The following is a 23,340-nucleotide window of genomic DNA, read 5'->3' on the forward strand; positions in this document are numbered from 1 at the left end:
TGTGTCAAAGACACGTTGCTGTGCCACCAGCTCGCCTGCTACTTCAATACGTGGCTGGCCCTATGTGAGATGGCCTCGGTGTGCAACACGTCCATCATGCAATTATTCACCCAGGGTCAACAGGTGCGCGTGTACTCTCAGATATACAAGCACTGTACGCCGCGCTCGGTGACAGACAAGGTATACGTCATACCCGACGGCAACGAAGCCGAAGCGGTCGGCTCGTACACGGGGGCCTACGTCTACGAGCCCGTGCCGGGTGTGTACAAGAACGTCATACCCCTAGACTTCTCTAGCCTGTACAAACATCATCATCAGCAAAAACATATGCTACACCACCATAGTAGAGCACGGCGGCGAGGAGTATGCCTGGGAGGAGCACGAGGGCTGCGAGCATGCCCCGCGGTACGCCGAGAAGGAGGCTTTGGGTCGGGAGATAGGGGCGCAGCAGTGCTCGCTCGCAGCGTTGCCGGCCAAAGCTAAGCAAGAGCGCGCCCGTCTCAGGGATCGCATACAACAGCTCAAAGTACGGTACGCAGCCATGGTGCCCGGCAGCACAAAGTGCAACACGTTCAGCTACAGGTTCACTCGAGAGTTTGAGGGCGTGCTGCCCAAGGTGCTCAGGGGACTGTTGGACAGCAGAGCGACCATACGCCGTCGCATGAAGGACATCAAGGACAGGGACCTGTACATGGTGTTGGAGAAGAGACAGCTGGCGTACAAGATCAGCGCAAACTCCGTGTACGGCACCATGGGCACACAGAGGGGATATCTACCGTTCATGGCCGGGGCTATGACCGTCACGTATTGTGGGCGCAAGCTCATCAAGAGAGCCGCCGAGCTTCTCAGGACCGTGGTGGGGGCCACCATGGTTTACGGCGACACGGACTCGTGCTACGTACAGCCTCCCTCGAGGAGCTGTGGGACCTGGCCATCGACGCCAGCGACACGGTGTCGTCGTTCTTCGATAAGCCCGTGCGTCTCGAGTTCGAGCAGTGCATCTATACAAAGTTCATCATCTTCACAAAGAAGAGGTACGTGTATGTAGCCGCGGCCAGGGACGGCACGACCCGCACAGGCAGCAAGGGCGTCATGCTGTCCAGGCGGGACAGTGCCATGTGCGCCCGTAACATATATGCAGCCGTCATGACCGCCATCCTCCAAGAAGACCCCCGGGCCCACGTCACGGCCAGCGACATGATGACGGCCATCATGGTGCCCGGGGCGCTGCCCGACAATGACTTTGTGCTCACCAAGAGCGTACAGGACATAGGCGGTGAGTGCAATGACCGGGGCTCGTACCGCATACGGAACCCCAAGAAGGCGCAGGAGGTGGCGCAGCAGAGGTGCCGTTATGGCACAGGGGATGCATACCGTGCCGCCCTCAGAGAGGAGCTTGTCAAACAGATGCCTGCCCAGGCCCAACTCGCTGAGCGCATGAGGCTTCAGGGGCGCGCGGTCGTGTGCGGGGCGCGCGTCGAGTACGTCGTGCTCAGGCACCAGCATGGGGTGCCTGAAGCGCCCCTCGGCGGCAGGATCCTAGACTATGACCACTGGAGCGACACCAAGGATGTGTACCCGTTGGACCGCCTGTACTACATGAAGAGCGTCATAAATGCATGTGATCAGCTCTTTGTCACGGCCGGCTATGGCGCCGTGTGTAGCAAAGTGTACGCTGCGCATCTGCAGGCTGCGTATGTGCGTAAAGAGCTGCTCAGGCAACAGAGCGTTATATAATAAAATGGCAGACACCGAGCAGCCACTGCGCAAAGAGGCCACACTGTCATGCAACTCAGTAAAAGAGCAACTACTCAGCGCCATGGGCACTGAGTATAGACTGTCCAACAGTGTGCTGCAAGAGGTCATCGCCCACATAAAGAACCAGTACATTGTGGACCTGTGCGCCCGTATCACCATGGGCCTCGACTATAACAACAGTAAAACTGTTACCGAGAAGCTGCTCAAAGTGATCGGCATCTCAGGGTGGCCAGAGGTCCAGCTACCCATGTACTACGTTAAGTCGGGCACTATCATCAGGCTCATGAAGGACAAGATGCCTGGAGTGCGCATCCAGCAGCAGCACATTTGTGTGTACCTGCATATTGTGGGAGTGCTGCTGAGTCAGCATACCAAAGGCCTGCGGCACTATTCTCATCAAGCCCGAGCACATGGCATACGTGCTCAAGAACAACAGGATCGACCCGAGCGCTCTGGTGTAGGCCAACTATGGAAAGTACTGCGCGTACACCTCCTGGTACACCTGCAGGTCGGCCGCACTGTATGGGCAGAATGTGATCCAATTGAACGCGTGTGGGTGTTGCCTTACAAAGGCCCGCACACTGTCCATATGGGATAGTTGTACACACCTGTAGAGATGGACGGGAACGCTATTGTGCGTAAGTGGTTGTTCATGGCCTCGTACAAAGACTGCACGTAGCAGCCCATCAGTTGCCGGGTTTGCTGCGTGGTTGGGACACTGCCGTGTTTCAGCACAGGGCCTACGGTGTGGATGACAAAATCGGCCGGAAGGTTATAGCCTCTGGTTATTTTTGCCTCCCCAACTCGAATATCATCCAGCTGCTGGCATTCTCTTAGCAGCCCAGAGCCTGCTGCACTATGTATGCACACAATGGCCGCTATGCGCAATGTGGATATGTCACACTGCCTAACTGTAACCCGTGTCGGTTCAATGGGACAACTGGGGGCGTCGATGACGGTGCTCTCGTAACGTGTGGGCGTCTCGATCATGGTGGTATCTAGTTCAGTCGGGCAACCGTAATAAGGCTCTGGGCAATTGCAGAACATGTGCACGGAAAAGGGCATCCCTTACCTGAATGAGCGAGGCATGCCCCTGACTAAGCACGCGTTGTGTGAGATGTTGTTTCACCCGGCCGAACGCACGCTCCAAGAGACAGTTCAGCCTAATGAAAACGACTGCACCATGAGTCACCCACTCCACGATGAGGCTGTGGATCGCGTCCTGGTAAAATACAACACTACTCAACTCCAGTTTATGTGCAGCGATCCGGATATTGTGATCATGGACAGGGGCAGAGCCGTTGACAAAGCGGCCATAGTGGCCAGACTCTCGGGCTCACCGCAGACCAGTACCGTTACATCAGCCTCGCATCGGCCCGCGGTGGCCAGCAGCAGCAGCAGCAGCAGCAGCAGCAGCAGCAGCAGCAGCAGCAGCAGCAGCAGCAGCAGCAGTGGCAGCAGCAGCGTCCAACGTATTCCAAGTATGCGTGAGTGCATGAGAACGATGTCTATGAGACAAGTGGTCGCCATGTGCAAAGAACGTAACATCGATGTGAGAAATGAAGATACCGGGCGCCCGTACACCCACGCAGAGCTGTGCAAGAAGCTAACGGGCAGTTCTCCCACCATCACGGTACCCGAAACGGGACTGGTGGTGGACCCGGCGCCCGCAAACAGTCTAGTGTACATTAAGATGCCCCACACTATGCTGCATAACACAGTTCGCGCAGCCCACGGTGTCACGTACAGCTTTGTGGCCGTGCAAGACTCTGTTCCGGGCACTTACAAGCCTGTGGATCCGGAGCACTATGTCGTCTGTCACACCCCTCCGAAGGACATAGCAGTGCAGCTGTCGCCCATCGACGGTTGGGGCCCGGACATCAAGTGGACCGTAAGGCGTCCCTCGCAACCCTAACCTTAACCCGAGGTCCCAGAACACCTTACATTGCTCCTTGCGCCTTTCCCCCGGACATCGTCATCAGTGATCTGATGAAGAAGCTGGACATCCTGGGCGATAACGCCGTAAGTGTATGTCGAACTCCTTATGTTCGCACTCCACGAGACTCGGCGGCTCAAATGTGACTTTTGGAAGGCTTTGCGCTGAAAGAAGCTTGTTGATGTTAGAGATTTGCTCACTCCAACTTATTTTGCAAGAACCACACGGGAGACAAGCAAGTTCTTTTAGACACCTGCAGGTGGAGAGATCACTCGCTACAGGAACGAAATCTAAAAGTCTCCTTCCTGCAAGGGCATATTTATTAGGAGGAACAGAGTGGGGGTGAGAGTGGACAGGTTTGGTGTACCCCCGGCCTCTGATAAGATCAGAGCAGGGGGTGTTTTACACTGTTGTGGGAAACAGAACAACTTTGATTGCTTCCCCTGCAGCTGGTCAATCAAGCAGAGGAAGCAACCACTTCATCTTACTCTGCATTGTGAGGGCAAGAGAAGATTGATTTAATCATTATAGTTTACATTCCAACACAATCCTACGATAAAGATAACATGGAAAACCCTAACATCTCCCTCCTGTTTTATCATATGATTATGTCACCCCAAACAACAAAGACAAGTAAGAAAAAACATATATATATATATATATATATATATATATATATATATATATATATGTATAATGAAGAAAGAAGAATAGTAAAAATAAAAACAACAAACAATGATAGCAACACTTTCCAGTGAAGATGAGGCATTACCTCAATACCCCAGATCAAACTTATTGTGTAAGCGAAAAACCTGCTGGCCAGATGTTATTAGCAGGAAAATTCTTACACGGCCCCTGTGCCACAGGCGACCAGAATGCTATCAATAAAAATTAAAAATAAAAACACAGAAACAGTACATCATTGTATCCATCACTTGCGAAGCATTTTTGATGGTTAAATCATCAAGTTTCTGTAAAACATGCCCAACAGAGCAGCATCTACGCAATCCACGTCTCATTATTGTCATCACATCCGTCATCTCTAAGAAGTTGTATATGAACTTGGGCTACAGTAGAGGACACAAACTTCGACACAGCAGACTTCAAACATGGGATAACGCAGGTCGTAAACGAGCACAACACCACCAGCACAACAAGCACAGGAGACAGCAATTTCAACAGCAGTTGCCACCAGTTGCCAGAGAATAGCCATGAAAAGAAATCAAACTGATGTGGGACCTTGTCTTTAGACATGGCCTGCTGTAAGTTCTTCAGCGAATTCATGGCGTCGTTTATGTGGGTGTCATTTTCTCCTGGTATGTATGTGCAACAGGAAGTCCCAATGATGTGGCACACACCACCTTGTGCTGCCGTCAACAAGTCCAGAACTGTTAGGGTTTTCAGGTTAGTTTGATCCTATGATTATGTTGGAATGTAGACTGTAATGATTAAATCAATCACGTCTGGCCCTCACAATGTAATGATTAAATCAATCACGTCTGGCCCTCACAATGCAGAGTAAGATGAAGTGGTTGCTTCCTCTGCTTGATTGACCAGCTGCAGGGGAAGCAATCAAAGTTGTTCTGTTTCCCACAATAGTGTAAAACACCCCCTGCTCTGATCTTATCAGAGGCCGGGGGTTCACCAAACCTGTCCACTCCCACCCCCACTCTGTTCTTCCTAATAAATATGCCCTTGCAGGGAGGAGACTTTTAGACTTCATTCCTGTAGCGAGTGAACTCTCCACCTGCAGGTGTCTAAAAGAACTTGCCTGTCTCCGTGTGGTTCTTGCAAAATAAGTTGGAGTGAGCAAATCTCTAACATTTTGGTGCCGAAACCCGGGACCCTCATACCCATCATCTGGCTGATGGAGGACGACGCGCTGTACACCGTCGACGGGCCAGCGTCCACTAGCCGGACCTGGTAAAGAAAGACCTGGGAAGGAAATTCTTCGCTGGGCCAGCATCTTAGGTCTGCCTTCGTCTGACAGAGGTGGATTGACGGGACCCGGCAGTGCAACGAACCAGGGGACAAGTAAGTTAAAGGCTTGAAATTGTGTTGTGTTGTTAAACGCGTAACACATAGAGGTGCACGGGAGATAGCTTGGGTTCAAGTCCCAGTGGAAGAAACAGGCTAAGAAAGGCAGAGCTTCTTTTTCGTTCATCGAAGAAGTGTGTAGACTCTTCTTTGTCTGTTTTTCCGATTTGAGGGATCTGGCTTGTGTTAGGGTTTTCAGGTTAGTTTGATCCTATGATTATGTTGGAATGTAGACTGTAATGATTAAATCAATCACGTCTGGCCCTCACAATGTAATAATTAAATCAATCACGTCTGGCCCTCACAATGCAGAGTCTGTTTCCCACAATAGTGTAAAACACCCCCTGCTCTGATCTTATCAGAGGCCGGGGGTTCACCAAACCTGTCCACTCCCACCCCCACTCTGTTCCTCCTAATAAATATGCCCTTGCAGGGAGGAGACTTTTAGACTTCATTCGATAATCGCTGTTCAGACAGCGACGAATGGACTCTCCACCTGCAGGTGTCTAAAAGAACTTGCTTGTCTTCTGTTTGGTTCTTGCAAAATAAGTTGGAGTGAGCAAATCTCTAACATTTTGGTGCCGAAACCCGGGATCCTCATACCCACCATCTGACCGGCGAAGGAGGACGTGCTGCATTGTCGACAAGCCAGCGTCGATTAGGAGGACCTGGAAAAGAAAGTCCTGGGAAGAGAATTCTTCGCTGGGCCAGCATCTTAGGTCTGCCTTCGTCTGACAGAGGTGGATTGACGGGATCCGGCGGTGCAACGAACCAGGGGACAAGTAAGTTAAAGCGCTAAAGATACGGCTTTGGTTTGTCCGAGCTATGAGATTCGGCTTTGGTTTGTCCGAGCTATGAGATACGGCTTTGGTTTGTCCGAGCTATGAGATACGGCTTTGGTTTGTCCGAGCTATGAGATTCGGCTTTGGTTTGTCCGAGCTATGAGATTCGGCTTTGGTTTGTCCGAGCTATGAGATTCGGCTTTGGTTTATCCGAGCTATGAGATACGGCTTTGGTTTGTCCGAGCCATGAGGCCTAAAAAAGCGCTGGAGTTAGTGTGATTGAGTGTGTGACTGGTAGGATAAATTGACTAAGAAGCAGTTCTAGCGTTGATCCATGGCAAAAAAACAGGCTAGTAATTTGTTGAAAGGTCAATTTAAACCTGCATTGAGGATCCTCAAAGAAATAAATAAGTAATAATAGTAATAATAATAATAATAATAATATTTTTGAGACAGAGATTGTAAAACCTAAAACTACTAGAATTAAGATGGGAACTAAAAACGGTAAATCTCTACCTCTTGACGGAGATGAGAAGTACATGGCGAGTAGATTTCTTAATTGTATGCAATACATGCCAAAGTGGAAGAAAAAGTATGGTGTAGAAGGGAAGTTGAAAGTTGAAGTGTGGAAGATAGTGGTTGAAGTTTTGGAGGACAGTGTGGCTAGGAAGATAGGACTGAAAAAGAAAAGAAAAGAGAGTGAATTGGATTGTGCTAAAATGTGGTTGAAAGCTTCACAAGAAAGAAGAGAACAAATCCAAAAGACAAAAGATAGAAAGTTGAAAAGTGATGAGGCCGCCATTCAATTGAGATTTGAAAAAGAATTCAGGGTGCATAGTGGCATCCCATTCAATGATACAGCTGAGAGTGCTTATCAACAACAGCTTAAAAATGCGCTCCTCACTAATTTCCGCCCTGAAATAGGCAACTGGGTGAGGAAACATTTGGTGGAAGTGGATGTTGCAAGTGTGACAACAACTATGCAATGGGCCAGACATGCTGAAAAGGTGATCAAAAAAGGCAAAAGTTCTGATGTATTTCATCTAGATAATGATGATGATGAACTAGATGAAGATACAACAGTCTTCTTCCAAGGGTCCCAGCTAGGCAGAGGGAGAGGTAGAGGCCAACAAGGTCGCAGGCCGCCATATAATTCAAAACCCCCACGAGATTCTGACAACTGTTGGAACTGTGGGAGACGAGGACACTTCACACGAGAGTGTCGTTTTGCAAAACAATATCAATCAAAGGGTGGAGGAAAGAGCAGAGGAGAAGCCAAATTTTTAGCATGACAAGCTTCCTCCTCTTTGACCGCTTATGCTCATACAGAGAAAGAAAGAATAGATGCCCATATGACAGCAAAACATGTCATTGTCAGATTATTAGAATTTTTTTTTTTAGATTATTAGAAGTCCTGTCCATCCAAGAAGTATGACAATGCTGTTTGTATGCCCAAATTACAAATGACTAGAGCTCAAATTGTGTTACACTGAAGTTAAAATATGCAAATCAAGTGGTAAAGAAATGCAACTTGCTTCTAGAAGATAAATAAATAAAATTAGAATGTGCTGTCCTCGTGTGCATGGGAGGGACCAACTCATGATCGACCACAGGAAATGGCCAGCCTGTGACGAATCATTGGTGCTGGGAACTACCTTTTGCGTGCGAGAGCTGTGCATGTGTGTGCGTATATGTTAAAATGATGAACATTGGCTAAAGTTTTAGTATAAAAAAAAATTGCTAGACTGTGGTCTATCCAATTTGCACCGCAGAACAGAAATGATTTTGAAAGATAAAAATGAGAGGAAAAAGAGAGAAATCTGTTTGCAAGCAGAAAATAATCCACACTAGTGCATGTTAAGTGTCGAGCCCACATGAGAAATTCGAAGAAAAAAAAAATGACAGAACATGCTTTCAGGAATTGGAAGAAGCTAAATTGTGAATTTAAGATTTTGCAATGCTACATTTAATAGGAATAATTGATTGGTTGTGTTATAAGATTATGCAAAATTCTAATTGCAAGCTAAATCTGAGCGATTGAGTTCTTCAAATTTAAAAACAAAGAAAAATTCAGATTAATTTGCCAATTGTTTGTTTTAGTTGAGTTTTTTTTTTTTTTTTTAATTGGTGGATTGTTCTACCAGGAAACCTGAGTTGAAAGTGATATATGAGTGTTGTGTGGTGAGCTTGGATGAATTGGGACCGATGTGATAGGAAGACTCCTTTTTGGAGACTGTGTGAGATACATATGATGAGCATTGATGAATGATTGCCTGAATGAAAGGTTGAATGGTTGAAGTCGTTGGCGACTACTATGGAAAATTAGAGCGACTTTGATGAAAGAGTGATTTTGAGCAGGTTGAATGTTAGAAAGAAACACGTAGCTTTTGGATTGATAATTAACTAGAAAAAAAATGGAGAACCAGTAACACATGTAGAAGATGTGTGAACTGAGAAATTAAGAAGCGTTTTGGAAAGAAAGTCAAACTAAATGATGATGAAATCATATGTAGTACTACAAAACTTTACTACATATGGATTCTCTAAATCATACAATTGAGTAAAATAAAACATACGTTTTGATTTGTATTCAGATTTCTAAGATTCTTGTGATAAACAATGAGAAAACGATTGAAAAGTAAATAAAGAAACTACAACAAAGTGAAAATGTCTAATCATTTGCTAGCTGAGTCGCTCCCCATTCGGGGAGGCCATCCATTTACTTGCTAAGCTAGTTGTCAAAACAGGGGCAAGATTAGAGAATGGCATCTATAAATGACCTACCCTACCAAAGAACCGATGCAAATGGGCTGCAATATTGAGCCATGGTGCGCGTCACATGGCTCAAGAGGAGGGATACTGGGGCAGGTCAGTCAGCTTTATACAACATATGGATTTGATTCATATTCAAAACATTTTCAAAACAAAACAAACATTTTTTTTTTGTAGAGCTTGTTTCAAAAAAAAAAAAAACAAAAAAAAAAAAAACAAAAAAAAAAAAAAAAAACTCCTATTTGCCAGTTAAATGGGCACTACAATTGACTACGAGAGTTGCAAGCAACAGATGAAGAGCAGTCCTGGGCAGATTATCTAATCAGGACGCTCAAACTGAAAGATGTGTCCAATGCAAATTTACTGCCGCCTGATCTCTCCCCCTCACAGGTGGACAACCCTCAGGTTCACTGTGAGAGCTCACACACAGGAGGCGTGCTATGTGTGTTCGAAACTCCCACCTTCCTCCACGCAAGTTCGCTTGGAGGCCAGAGCAATGAATGTCACTGAAGCGAAACACGGTGCCTATGATGAACACTTCTGGGCAAATCTCAATGTGACTGTTAAAGGACGAACAATACCACAAGTGGCCTACACAGAGAGACCAGCTGGAGTGAATTACACATGTTACATCCAAGGTAACAAGACCCACGTCTGCATTAACGACGACTGCTCTCCAGGAGGAAACTGGATGGGAGCTCTGGACATCACCGATGAGTGTCAAGATAAGAGAGCCATTTCAGGTGGTTTATCCGATGCTGCCCGCCAACTGGACAGGAGTGTGTGCACCAGTGTGGGTGACAGACCACACCTACAGGATATGACATCATCAGCTGACAGGAGCACACAACTCTTCTGGACTCGACGCAGAGCAGTTGCAACCTTTGACCCTCATGACCCTGTCTGGGGTGCGAACGTTCCAGATGACCATAAAGTATGGTCCGTCGGAGACAAAGTTGTCCTTGCGCTCTTCCCTCAGATGTACTGTTTCTGTGTTTTTCTTTTTCTTTTTTATTGATAGCATTCTGGCCGCCTGTGGCAACGGGGCCGTGTAAGAATTTTCCTGCTAATAACATCTGGCCAGCAGGTTTTTCGCTTACACAATAAGTTTGATCTGGGGTGTTGAGGTAATGCCTCATCTTCACTGGAAAGTGTTGCTATCATTGTTTGTTGTTTTTATTTTTACCATTCTACTTTCTTCATTATACGTATATATGTTTTTTTTCTCTTGCTTATCGTTGTTGTTTGGGGTGGCATAATCATATGATAAATCAGGAGGGAGATGTTAGGGTTTTCAGGTTAGTTTGATCCTATGATTATGTTGGAATGTAGACTGTAATGATTAAATCAATCACGTCTGGCCCTCACAATGTAATAATTAAATCAATCACGTCTGGCCCTCACAATGCAGAGTCTGTTTCCCACAATAGTGTAAAACACCCCCTGCTCTGATCTTATCAGAGGCCGGGGGTTCACCAAACCTGTCCACTCCCACCCCCACTCTGTTCCTCCTAATAAATATGCCCTTGCAGGGAGGAGACTTTTAGACTTCATTCGATAATCGCTGTTCAGACAGCGACGAATGGACTCTCCACCTGCAGGTGTCTAAAAGAACTTGCTTGTCTTCTGTTTGGTTCTTGCAAAATAAGTTGGAGTGAGCAAATCTCTAACAGCTTGGGTTAAAGTCCCAGTGGAAGGAACGTGCTAAGAAACACGGAGCTTCTTTTTTGTTAATCAAAGAAGGGCGTAGATTTTTCTTTGTATGTTTTTCCAAGCCAAAGAATAGCTTGGGTTCAAGTCCCAGTGGAAGAAACGGGCTAAGAAAAACAGAGCTTCTTTTTCTTAATTGAAGAAGGGCGTAGATTTTTTCTTTTGTCCGTTTTTCCAAAGCTGTTTGGGAGGGTTTTACACCCATCCCTGGATAGGCCTAAAAAAGCGCTGGAGTTTGTGTGATTGAGTGTGTGACTGGTAGGATAAATTGACTAAGAAGCAGTTCTAGCGTTGATCCATGGCAATAAAACAGGCTAGTAATTTGTTGAAAGGTCAATTTAAACCTGCATTGAGGATCCTCAAAGAAAAAAAAATTGTAAAACCTTAAGCTACTAAAATTAAGATGGGAAATAAAAACGGTAAATCTCTACCTCTTGACGGAGATGAGAAGTACATGGCGAGTAGATTTCTTAATTGCATGCAATATATGCCGAAGTGGAAGAAAAAGTATGGAGTAGAAGGGAAGTTGAGAGTTGAAGTGTGGAAGATAGTAGTTGATGTTTTAGAAGAGAGTGTGGATAAAAAGAAAAATGGACTGAAAAAGAAAAGAAAAGAGAGTGAATTGGATTGTGCTAAAATGTGGTTGAAAGCTTCACAAGAAAGAAGAGAACAAATCCAAAAGACAAAAGATAGAAAGTTGAAAAGTGATGAGGCCGCCATTCAATTGAGATTTGAAAAAGAATTCAGGGTGCATAGTGGCATCCCATTCAATGATACAGCTGAGGGTGCTTATCAACAACAGCTTAAAAATGCGCTCCTCACTAATTTCCGCCCTGAAATAGGCAACTTGGTGAGGAAACATTTGGTGGAAGTGGATGTTGCAAGTGTGACAACAACTATGCAATGGGCCAGACATGCTGGAAAAGTGATCAAAAAAGGCAAAAGTTCTGATGTATTTCATCTAGATAATGATGATGATGAACTAGATGAAGATACAACAGTCTTCTTCCAAGGGTCCCAGCAGGTTAGAGGGAGAGGTAGAGGCCAACAAGGTCGCAGGCCGCCATATAATTCAAAACCCCCACGAGATTCTGACAACTGTTGGAACTGTGGGAGACGAGGACACTTCGCACGAGAGTGTCGTTTTGCAAAACAATATCAATCAAAGGGTGGAGGAAGGAAAAGAGGAAAAGCCTCATTTTTAGCATGACAAGCTTCCTCCTCTTTGACCGCTTATGCTCATACAGAGAAAGAAAGAATAGATGCCCATATGACAGCAAAACATGTCATTGTCAGATTATTAGAATTTTTTTTAGATTATTAGAAGTCCTGTCCATCCAAGAAGTATGACAATGCTGTTTGTATGCCCAAATTACAAATGACTAGAGCTCAAATTGTGTTACACTGAAGTTAAAATATGCAAATCAAGTGGTAAAGAAATGCAACTTGCTTCTAGAAGATAAATAAATAAAATTAGAATGTGCTGTCCTCGTGTGCATGGGAGGGACCAGCTCATGATCGACCATAGGAAATGGCCAGCCTGTGACGAATCATTGTTGCTGGGAACTACCTTTTGCATGCGAGAGCTGTGCATGTGTGTGCGTATATGTTAAAATGATGAACATTGGCTAAAGTTTTAGTATAAAAAAAAATTTGCTAGACTGTGGTCTATCCAATTTGCACCGCAGAACAGAAATGATTTTGAAAGATAAAAATGAGAGGAAAAAGAAATCTGTTTGCAAGCAGAAACTAATCCACACTAGTGCATGTAAAGTGTCGAGCCCACATGAGAAATTCGGAAAAAAAAAAATGACAGAACATGCTTTCAGGAATTGGAAGAAGCTAAATTGTGAATTTAAGATTTTGCAATGCTACATTTAATAGGAATAATTGATTGGTTGTGTTATAAGATTATGCAAAATTCTAAATGCAAGCTAAATCTGAGAGATTGAGTTCTTCAAATTTAAAAACAAAGAAAAAAATTCAGATTAATTTGCCAGTTGTTTGGTTTAGTTAAGTCTTTTTTGAATTGGTGGATTGTTCTACCAGGAAACCTAAGTTGAAAATGATATATGAATGTTGTGTGGTGAGCTTGGATGAATTGGGACCAATGTGATAGAAAGACTCCTTTTTGGAGACTGCGTGTGAGATGCAAATGAACATTGATGAATGATAGCCTGAATGAAAAGAAATTACAGGTTGAATGGTTGAAGTTGTTGGCGACTACTATGGAAAATTAGTAGAGCGACTTTGATGAAAGAACGATTTTGAGCAGGTTGAATGTTAGAAAGAAACACGTAGCTTTTGGATTGATAATTAACTAGAAAAAAAAAAACCAAAAAAAAACTGGAGAACCAGTAACACATGTAGAAGATGTGTGAACTGAGAAATTGAGAAGCGTTTTGGAAAGAAAGTCAAATTAAATGATGATGGAATCGTATGTAGTAAAGAACGCATTCTCCCAAAAAGTTTGTCAAGGTGTGAGGCATGGGCGTTGCCAAGCCTCAAAAGGGGGGGAGTGAGTAGGACAGATAGTGGAAGATAGTAATAATACAACACTTTATGACAATGAATTTTCGAATACATTTGGTGTTATATTGTGGTAAATTTTTTGTTCTGGTGTAGATAGTTTAGCAACACGAGAGATTTAGAGGTTCAAAAGAAAGACAGTTAAAAGAAAACATTTTTGATTTGGACAATTGCAGGCTAATAGGAACATGAGAAAGATAAGAACTACGAGGGGAGATCCAATTTCATTGGGGAGATTGAGAATTCACAGCACCATACTCTAAGTCACATTTTTGAGCAAGCATGACAATAACATGTGATAGGTCAAGACATACAGATCAGGGCTTGATGTGGAAAGCAGACCTCGATGAGTTGATTTTCAATAATGATACTGAAGACAACATACTGTCCGATTAAATTGGAACTATAGATAGATAAAATGTAGCTCAAAAAATAGGATGAGTTGCAGGATTTACGATATAAAAACGAGACCTCTGTTATTAGAAGAATTTGAAGTTTGGTAAACAAACATTACCAGCAAATTGATGGAAGCAGCTACATTTGGAGATAGTCTTACAAGTGTTCAAACCAGCCTGTCATTCTCAGTGTCAGGGCCCCTGAAACCCAATCCGAGTCTTCGCCTGCAGCCGTGAACAACCACAAAATGGTGCCTGGCTCTGAAGCACCTTTGACCTTTGGCGAAGGACAAGAAAAGACTGCTGTTGTGCTTGGAGGAGGACAAGTACACTCCAGAGGAAATACAACATCCTCGGGGACGAGAAAAGACAGTGGAAAGCGGAGGAACTCACAATGATGAAAATTGACTCATTTGAACAATGGACTCATTCAAGAGTGATGGATGGGGTCACTCTGAAGCAACAACAAAAGAACACCAACTTGATAGGGTGAAGTGCGGCAAAAAGATATGGACTTGGAGTGTCTGACAACCAAATCACACTCCTTGCTACGGCGTTCCCAAATTTGGTGAAGCTTGGTTCAAAGTGGAAGGGAGGTTCATTGTGCACTGAGTTTGACAGAACTGAGGAGATTTGATAAATAAATAAATAAAAATTTGAAAAATACGTAGGGCTACAGATTATAATCAGAGATTGAACGGATTTGGATAAAACGAATAGACTAAAACGGTAGGAAACAAGAGCAAGATCTTATATTTTGGCTCATCAAGCTTAAGACGTAGAGGTCGAGTTATATAAATTTTAGAACAGGACATTTGGCAGTCAGGAGGAAGCTAGGTTGCTCAATGTACCTACTCAATACAATAGTAAGGTTTTTTATACCACAGTGGAGGTTGGATGGTCAGAAAGTTAGGTACGTTCAATTTTTGACATTCACACAGTCATGCATAGGAGTCACAAGGCGACAGTTAACAAGACAATGACTGCAATAGGGGCCACCTACGACTGCACCGACATGAAAAAGTAGAAGTGAGAGAGCAGAGTATGGGATTATATGCTAAAACGTCTGCTATACATTTACCAATAGGAGATTCTATCAAGAGAAGCTACATGAGAGATGGATTACAATCTCTTTGTCTGCGTGGGTGCGTGTGTGTGTGTGTGTGTGTGTGTGTGTGTGTGTGTGTGTTCACACCCTGTGTGGGTGCGAGCGTGTGAGGACAAAGAAGGCATGGATAAGACAATCTCTTTTAAACCAGGAGGCAATAAATGGGAACGCCCCTGTCATAAATAGTTTTTGGTTAAAGGGAATCATTAGGAAGTGTTCAAACTCTTCCCGCAAACATTCCTATTTGCCAGTTAAATGGGCACTACAATTGACTACGAGAGTTGCAAACAACAGATGAAGAGCAGTCCTTGGCAGATTATATGATCAGGACGCTCAAACTGTGTCAAAGACAAATTTACTGCCGCTTGATCTTTCCTCCTCACAGGTCGACAACCCCATAAATCCAGTAGACTGGGTCTACATCGAGGTCATCAAAGGAAGGAACTGGGCCAGCCACGACGGGAGGGACCATTCCAAGTCTTGCTGACTACACATGTTGCACCCAAGGTTGCAGGACCCACAAATGCATTAACGACGACTGCTCTCCAGGAGGAAACTGGATGGGAGCTTTGGACATCACCGCTGTGTGCCAGGATGAGAGAGCCGTTTTCAAGGTGTAAGGGCTCTACTACCAACATGGCTGCACCATCGGACGGGACCTACTTCAGCCAGAAGTTCAGAGGCACTGCCCCACCTGCATCCTATGAGTGCACGTGCCTGTTCAGTACGGATCATGGTTTTGTGGTCACAGGAGTTGTCCGATGCTGCCTGCCAACTGGACAAGAGTGTGTGCGCCGGTGTGTGTGACTGACCTCACCTACAGACTAGAACATCATCAGCTGACGAAAACACGGGCACATATACAACTTCTTGGACGTGACAGTTGTGATAATGATAATGAGACGTGGATTGCGTAGATGCTGTTCTGTTGAGCATGTATTACGGAAACTTGTTGATTTGACCATCGAAAAGCTTCACAAGTGATGGATACAATGATGTACTGTTTCTGTGTTTTTCTTTTTATTTTTTATTGATAGCATTCTGGTCGCCTGTGGCAACGGGGCCGTGTAAGAATTTTCCTGCTAATAACATCTGGCCAGCAGGTTTTTCGCTTACACAATAAGTTTGAGGTAATGCCTCATCTTCACTGGAAAGTGTTGCTATCATTGTTTGTTGTTTTTATTTTTACCATTCTACTTTCTTCATTATACGTATATATGTTTTTTTTCTTGCTTATCGTTGTTGTTTGGGGTGGCATAATCTTATGATAAATCAGGAGGGAGATGTTAGGGTTTTCAGGTTAGTTTGATCCTATGATTATGTTGGAATGTAGACTGTAATGATTAAATCAATCACGTCTGGCCCTCACAATGTAATGATTAAATCAATCACGTCTGGCCCTCACAATGCAGAGTAAGATGAAGTGGTTGCTTCCTCTGCTTGATTGACCAGCTGCAGGGGAAGCAATCAAAGTTGTTCTGTTTCCCACAATAGTGTAAAACACCCCCTGCTCCGCAAGGCAACCTCGATTGCCAGAGATGTGAGTCACCCGGCTCACTCTTTGTTTGACCTTCTGCCCTCTGGGAAGAGGTACAGGAGCCTGCGCTCCCGCACCACCAGACTCGCCAACAGCTTCTTTCTCCAGGCTGTTAGGGCCCTGAACTCGCTACCCCCTTCTGCGTAGCGTGCGGCACTGTTGCGCTATTTTCGAGAATGTCTGCTGTACGCGCACTTGCTCCTTTTTTTTCTGCTCCTCCTATTTATTTATTTATTTATTTATTTATTGTTGTGTTATTTATTCATTATTTATTCAGCACGCTTTTGTTATACTTGTTTACTTGTTTGTCTGTTGTGAGCCATGTCTTGTCACCGTGGGATAGGGGGGAACGAAATTTCGGTTTCTTTGTGTGTCTTTGGCATGTGGAGAAATTGACAATAAAGCTGACTTTGACTTTGACTTTGACTTTATCAGAGGCCGGGGGTTCACCAAACCTGTCCACTCCCACCCCCACTCTGTTCTTCCTAATAAATATGCCCTTGCAGGGAGGAGACTTTTAGACTTCATTCCTGTAGCGAGTGAACTCTCCACCTGCAGGTGTCTAAAAGAACTTGCCTGTCTCCGTGTGGTTCTTGCAAAATAAGTTGGAGTGAGCAAATCTCTAACAAGAACCATCCTGTTTTGCAAGACCATCAGTCTAATAGCCTGAATCTCTCTATTTTGTCCATCGTTGACTTGCAGCGAGAGATTCACAAAGGATTGAAAACGATAGTTCAGTGTCTCGATGAAGAGCGATAGTTTCCCAACCCCAATCTGAGGGAAGAGCGCAAGGACAACTTTGTCTCCGGCAGACCACACTTTATGGTCCTCTGGAACGTTCGCACCCCAGACAGGGTCATGAGGGTCAAAGATTGCAACTGCTCTGCGTCGACGTCCAGAAGAGTTGTGTGCTCCTGTCAGCAGATGATGTCGTATCCTGTAGGTGTGGTCTGTCACCCACACTGGTGCACACACTCCTGTCCAGTTGGCGGGCAGCATCGGATAAACCTTGTGACCACAAAGCCACCAGCCATTCTGTATGAAGTATGTTCCGTTCGATGGTGTAGCCATGTTGGTTGGAGAGCCCTCACCACCTGAAATGGCTCTCTTATCTTGACACTCATCGGTGATGTCCAAAGCTCCCATCCAGTTTCCTCCTGGAGAGCAGTCGTCGTTAATGCAGACGTGGGTCTTGTTACCTTGGATGTAACATGTGTAATTCACTCCAGCTGGTCTCTCTGTGTAGGCCACTTGTGGTATTGTCCGTCCTTTAACAGTCACATTGAGATTTGTCCAGAACAGCTGATCACAGGCACCGTCAACAAGTCCAGGGCGGTAAGGGTCGGCATCTTTGACTGTGACGGCACAGTGCTAATATCCAACTCCTCCCATGGATGCCATACATTTTGCTTCAGTGACATTCATTGCTCTGGCCTCCAAGCGAACTTGCGTGGAGGAAGGGGGGAGTTTCGAACACACATAGCACGCCTCCCGTGTGTGAGCTCTCACAGTGAACCTGACATACCGGTACCAAGTGTTGGTTTCGTATGGGTTTCTGGGGTCCCATGACCAGTCTTCAAAGTTCTCATCATGTGACCATCGTTTACCACGGGCAACATTGTCATTTGGTCTGTTCAGATGAGTCAATAGACCATATGTAGCACGCTCCAACCACAACGCAGCAGAGGATCCATCTGGCATATGGAGCCCCGTTGCTACTAGGATGGCAGAGACACCGGGACATCCCCTCGCCTAGCGGAGTGGGGATCGATGAATTCTTCACCAACATTGAGACGCCTCACCCTAAACGATGGGGCCCCTTTGTAGTCAGCCTTCCCCACCACTCCGAATTAGGGGTCCAGCACTCTCTGCAACTTGCAGTGGCTGTGGTGAATCCAGCTGGGCCGTTGAGAAATTTTTACCGCCGTGGGAGTAGCAAGCAAAACTTGGAACGGTCCCTCCCACCGCGGGCTGGCCCAGTTCTTTCTTTTGATGACCTTGATGTAGACCCAGTCTCCTGGATTGATGGGGTTGTCGACCTGTGAGGAGGAAAGATCAGGCGGCAGTAAATTTGTCTTTGACACAGTTTGAGCGTCCTGATCATATAATCTGCCAAGGACTGCTCTTCATCTGTTGTTTGCAACTCTCGTAGTTCTTATCGTTCTTATGTTCCTGTTAGCCTGCAATTGTCCAAATCAAAAATGTTTTCTTTTGACTGTCTTTCTTTTGAACCTCTAAATCTCTCGTGTTGCTAACCTATCTACACCAGAATAAAAAAAAATACCACAGTATAACACCAAATGTATTCGAAAATTCATTGTCATAAAGTGTTGTATTATTACTATCTTCCACTATCTGTCCTACTCACTCCCTCCTTTTGAGGCTTGGCAACGCCCATACCTCACACCTTGACAATCTTTTTGGGAGAATGCGTTCTTTACTACATACGATTCCATCATCATTTAATTTGACTTTCTGTCCAAAACGCTTCTCAATTTCCCAGTTCACACATCTTCTACATGTGTTACTGGTTCTCCAGTTTTTTTTTCCTGTACTTAATTATCAATCCAAAAGCTACGTGTTTCTTTCTAACATTCAACCTGCTCAAAATCACTCTTTCATCAAAGTCGCTCTACTAATTTTCCATAGTAGTCGCCAACGACTTCAACCATTCAACCTGTAATTTCTTTTCATTCAGGCTATCATTCATCAATGTTCATTTGCATCTCACACACAGTCTCCAAAAAGGAGTCTTTCTATCACATTGGTCCCAATTCATCCAAGCTCACCACACAACATTCATATATCATTTTCAACTCAGGTTTCCTGGTAGAACAATCCACCAATTCAAAAAAAACTTAACTAAAACAAACAATTGGCAAATTAATCTGAATTTTTTCTTTGTTTTTAAATTTGAAGAACTCAATCTCTCAGATTTAGCTTGCATTTAGAATTTTGTATAATCTTATAACACAACCAATCAATTATTCCTATTAAATGTAGCATTGCAAAATCTTAAATTCACAATTTAACTTCTTCCAATTCCTGAAAGCATGTTCTGTCATTTTTTTTTTCTTCGAATTTCTCATGTGGGCTCCACACTTAACATGCACTAGTGTGGATTAGTTTCTGCTTGCAAACAGATTTCTCTCTTTTTCCTCTCATTTTTATCTTTCAAAATAATTTCTGTTCTGCGATGCAAATTGGATAGACCACAGTCTAGCATTTTTTTTTTTTATACTAAAACTTTAGCCAATGTTCATCATTTTAACATATACACACACACATGCACAGCTCTCGCACGCAAAAGGTAGTTCCCAGCACCAATGATTCGTCACAGGCTGGCCATTTCCTGTGGTCGATCATGAGCTGGTCCCTCCCATGCACACGAGGACAGCACATTCTTATTTTATTTATTTATCTTCTAGAAGCAAGTTGCATTTCTTTACCACTTGATTTCTCAACTTCCTTTCTACTCCATACTTTTTCTTCCACTTCGGCATATATTGCATACAATTAAGAAATCTACTCGCCATGTACTTCTCATCTCCGTCAAGAGGTAGAGATTTACCGTTTTTATTTCCCATCTTAATTCTAGTAATTTTAGGTTTTACAATCTCTTTGTCTCAAAAAATATTATTATTATTATTATTACTATTATTACTTATTTATTTCTTTGAGGATCCTCAATGCAGGTTTAAATTGACCTTTCAACAAATTACTAGCCTGTATTATTGCCGTGGATCAATGCTAGAACTGCTATTTAGTCAATTTATCCTACCAGTCACACTCTCAATTACACAAACTCCAGCGCTTTGTATTTTTCTCATGGCTCGGACAAACCAAAGCCGTATCTCATAGCTCGGACAAACCAAAGCCGAATCTCATAGCTCGGACAAACCAAAGCCGAATCTTATAGCTCGGACAAACCAAAGCCGAATCTTATAGCTCGGACAAAACAAAGCCATATCTCATAGCTCGGACAAACCAAAGCCGTATCTCATAGCTCGGACAAACCAAAGCCGAATCTCACGTGCACCTGTGTTTTTTTTTTGTTTTGTTTTTTTATACGCGTTTCACAACAACACAATCACACAACTTCAGGCCTTTAACTTACTTGTCCCCTGGTTCGTTGCACTGCCGGGTCCCGTCAATCCACCTCTGTCAGACGAAGGCAGACCTAAGATGCTGGCCCAGCGAAGAATTTCCTTCCCAGGTCTTTCTTTACCAGGTCCGGCTAATGGACGCTGGCCCGTCGACGGTGTACAGCGCATCGTCCTCCGTCAGCCAGATGATGGGTATGAGGGATCCCGGGTTTCGGCACCAAAATGTTAGAGATTTGCTCACTCCAACTTATTTTGCAAGAACCACACGGGAGACAAGCAAGTTCTTTTAGACACCTGCAGGTGGAGAGATCACTCGCTACAGGAATGAAATCTAAAAGTCTCCTCCCTGCAAGGGCATATTTATTAGGAGGAACAGAGTGGGGGTGAGAGTGGACAGGTTTGGTGTACCCCCGGCCTCTGATAAGATCAGAGCAGGGGGTGTTTTACACTGTTGTGGGAAACAGAACAACTTTGATTGCTTCCCCTGCAGCTGGTCAATCAAGCAGAGGAAGCAACCACTTCATCTTACTCTGCATTGTGAGGGCAAGACAAGATTGATTTAATCATTATAGTTTACATTCCAACATAATCCTACGATAAAGATAACCTGGAAAACCCTAACAGTTGACGCTGTGCCTTTGGGCTCTTGCAGAATCTCATCAACGAGGAGCAGGTGGTCATGATTCACGCCAGGACCCTTCTCACCCTAGCCGAGAAGGTAACGCGCATGTCCACGCACGCTCTCGCATTCTGCTTATGTGACAGCAGCCTTTCCTCAGTGGTTAGAATACATCAAAGTGACCAAGTCAGCACTTCAACAGTAGATGTTGGACATTGAAAGTGAGAAGGTAGACAGACACGCGACATCAGCCAAGGGGAACTCCGGCAATGTGCCCCAACAATTCTGACCTTGAGCTGTGCTAGGATATGTTCTGTAAGCAGAAGGGCTACCTGGATGAAGAGTTGGACTTCAGGAAGCGTTCTATGGACCAGGCTCATAATGTAAGTCGCCCTCAAATCTCCCGCCGGACCACTGATGGACGAGGATTGCAGCCCAGAGGATCCTGGAGCTGGAGGCCATGTTGTACGAGGCGCTACCGCAGCGGGACTGCCCCGCCACGGACGGCGAAAAAGCCAGCCACGCTGGCGTGAATGACGTCCTGACGGCGGATCAGAGACAAGAGCTTAGGAGCGCCGTGGACCAATGGAAGTGAGCCCTGATGTGCGAGTTGAGGGAGCGCGACGCTTGCATCCTCCAAGAGAGAATGGATCTGCTGCACAGCGCGCAACAGGTAAGGGCCCAAAGCCAGCCCGGCACTTACTTGCACGCTTACTGGCTTTTGAAGGCCACTTTCCATTTGTCCGTCCTAGAGGAACAAAGAGCTGAAAGAATTCATCGAAGCTCAGAAGAGACAAATCAAACAATTGGAGGAGAAGTTTCTGTTTCTCTTTCTATTCTTCTCCTTGGCCTTCATTCTGTGGCCCTAACACCAGCTGGTGAGTGAGCTCCAGCGGCACCGCACTCGACACCTCCGATAAACTGCCAGCCGGTCTCAGACGTTGGCAGACGCTCCGATGCCGACGTATACCCCCCGCCACGGTGACAGAGGCACCGCGTCACACCGGCGCTCATCCAATCAGAAGGCAGGAAAGGCAAATTCACATGCAGGGCACTCTTGAACCAGAAGAGAGCGCCACAAAAAACGGTTGTTGCCCCAAACGCGCACTAAAAAGGGTCAGAATAACAAGAGTCCCACCGGCCAGCCGGGGCCACCCGTCCATCCATTTCTTCAGGGGGGGAAAAATGGAGTCACCGGTGAGTACATTTTGCATTTAGCTCTGCTTTTCTGCTTCTGTCTTCAAGTGTGTGGCATCCTGCGACCAAAGATTCAGCCAACCCCAAAGCGGTTGACCTCAACGTCCCACCACCATGCCGACCAGAGCAGGTGACATGATGCTTTGGACATCCTTCCGTCTCAGATGCCCAAAAGTACTCTTTGCCACATCTGCGGCAATACGGTGTCTTTTCAAAGGTGCAAATAAATCCAGCGTGGGCGGAACACGCACGTCTTCGTTTTTTCCCGCTTTGTTTGTGTGACAGCTGTTGTGAAAATTTTATACAAATAAAGTTGTATAGTACAGGTTTGACCAAGCCGCAATTCCTGAACCGCATGCGGCTCTTTGCTTGGATTCATGCGGCCCTTTTATGTTCATATCAACATTTGTGTGTGTGTGTGTGGGGGGGGGGGGGGTTGTGCGTGTTGGCTTCACTTGAGTTCAATTTGGTATTTTGGTCAAAAGCGCATGTGGTGAAATTCCACAAAGTAGGATGGGCAAACACATTCCAGTAAACTATTAGTGTCAATTGGGCTCTCGAAATGGCAGAGAAAAGATGCACAGCAAAACGGCAATATGTAGATGAACACAGGACGTTTTTATCAGAGTGGGAAAGTTTCTATTTTTTGTTGAACGTGATGGCAAACCATTCTGCCTGTTATGTCAGACCTCAGCGCATTTCAAACATTCAAATCTTCAGCGCCATGCACTTCAGCTCACTCCATGGCTAACATTGATCAGGCGTCGAACCCGCAACATCATGCTTAAGAGGTGGACATGCTAACCAGTGCGCCATTATGTCAACGCATAATAAGTAAGTCTACTGATCAAAAC

General features: G+C 45.1%; 2 long non-coding RNA genes across 2 annotated transcripts; both read left to right on the forward strand.

Annotated features, from left to right (window-relative positions):
- The first annotated feature begins 5,410 nt into the window (after window positions 1–5,410).
- LOC137840625 (uncharacterized) lies at window positions 5,411–10,899 on the forward strand. Its single transcript, XR_011087418.1, has 2 exons — window positions 5,411–9,923; window positions 10,029–10,899. It is a non-coding gene; the product is annotated as an uncharacterized lncRNA (long non-coding RNA).
- A 10,536-nt stretch (window positions 10,900–21,435) lies between these two features.
- On the forward strand, window positions 21,436–22,829 carry LOC125975096 (uncharacterized). Its single transcript, XR_007483873.2, has 3 exons — window positions 21,436–21,962; window positions 22,042–22,167; window positions 22,535–22,829. It is a non-coding gene; the product is annotated as an uncharacterized lncRNA (long non-coding RNA).
- The last annotated feature ends 511 nt before the right edge of the window (window positions 22,830–23,340 follow it).

The sequence above is a fragment of the Syngnathus scovelli genome, chromosome 9 (genome assembly GCF_024217435.2).
Source record: "Syngnathus scovelli strain Florida chromosome 9, RoL_Ssco_1.2, whole genome shotgun sequence".
Classification (NCBI taxonomy): domain Eukaryota; kingdom Metazoa; phylum Chordata; class Actinopteri; order Syngnathiformes; family Syngnathidae; genus Syngnathus; species Syngnathus scovelli.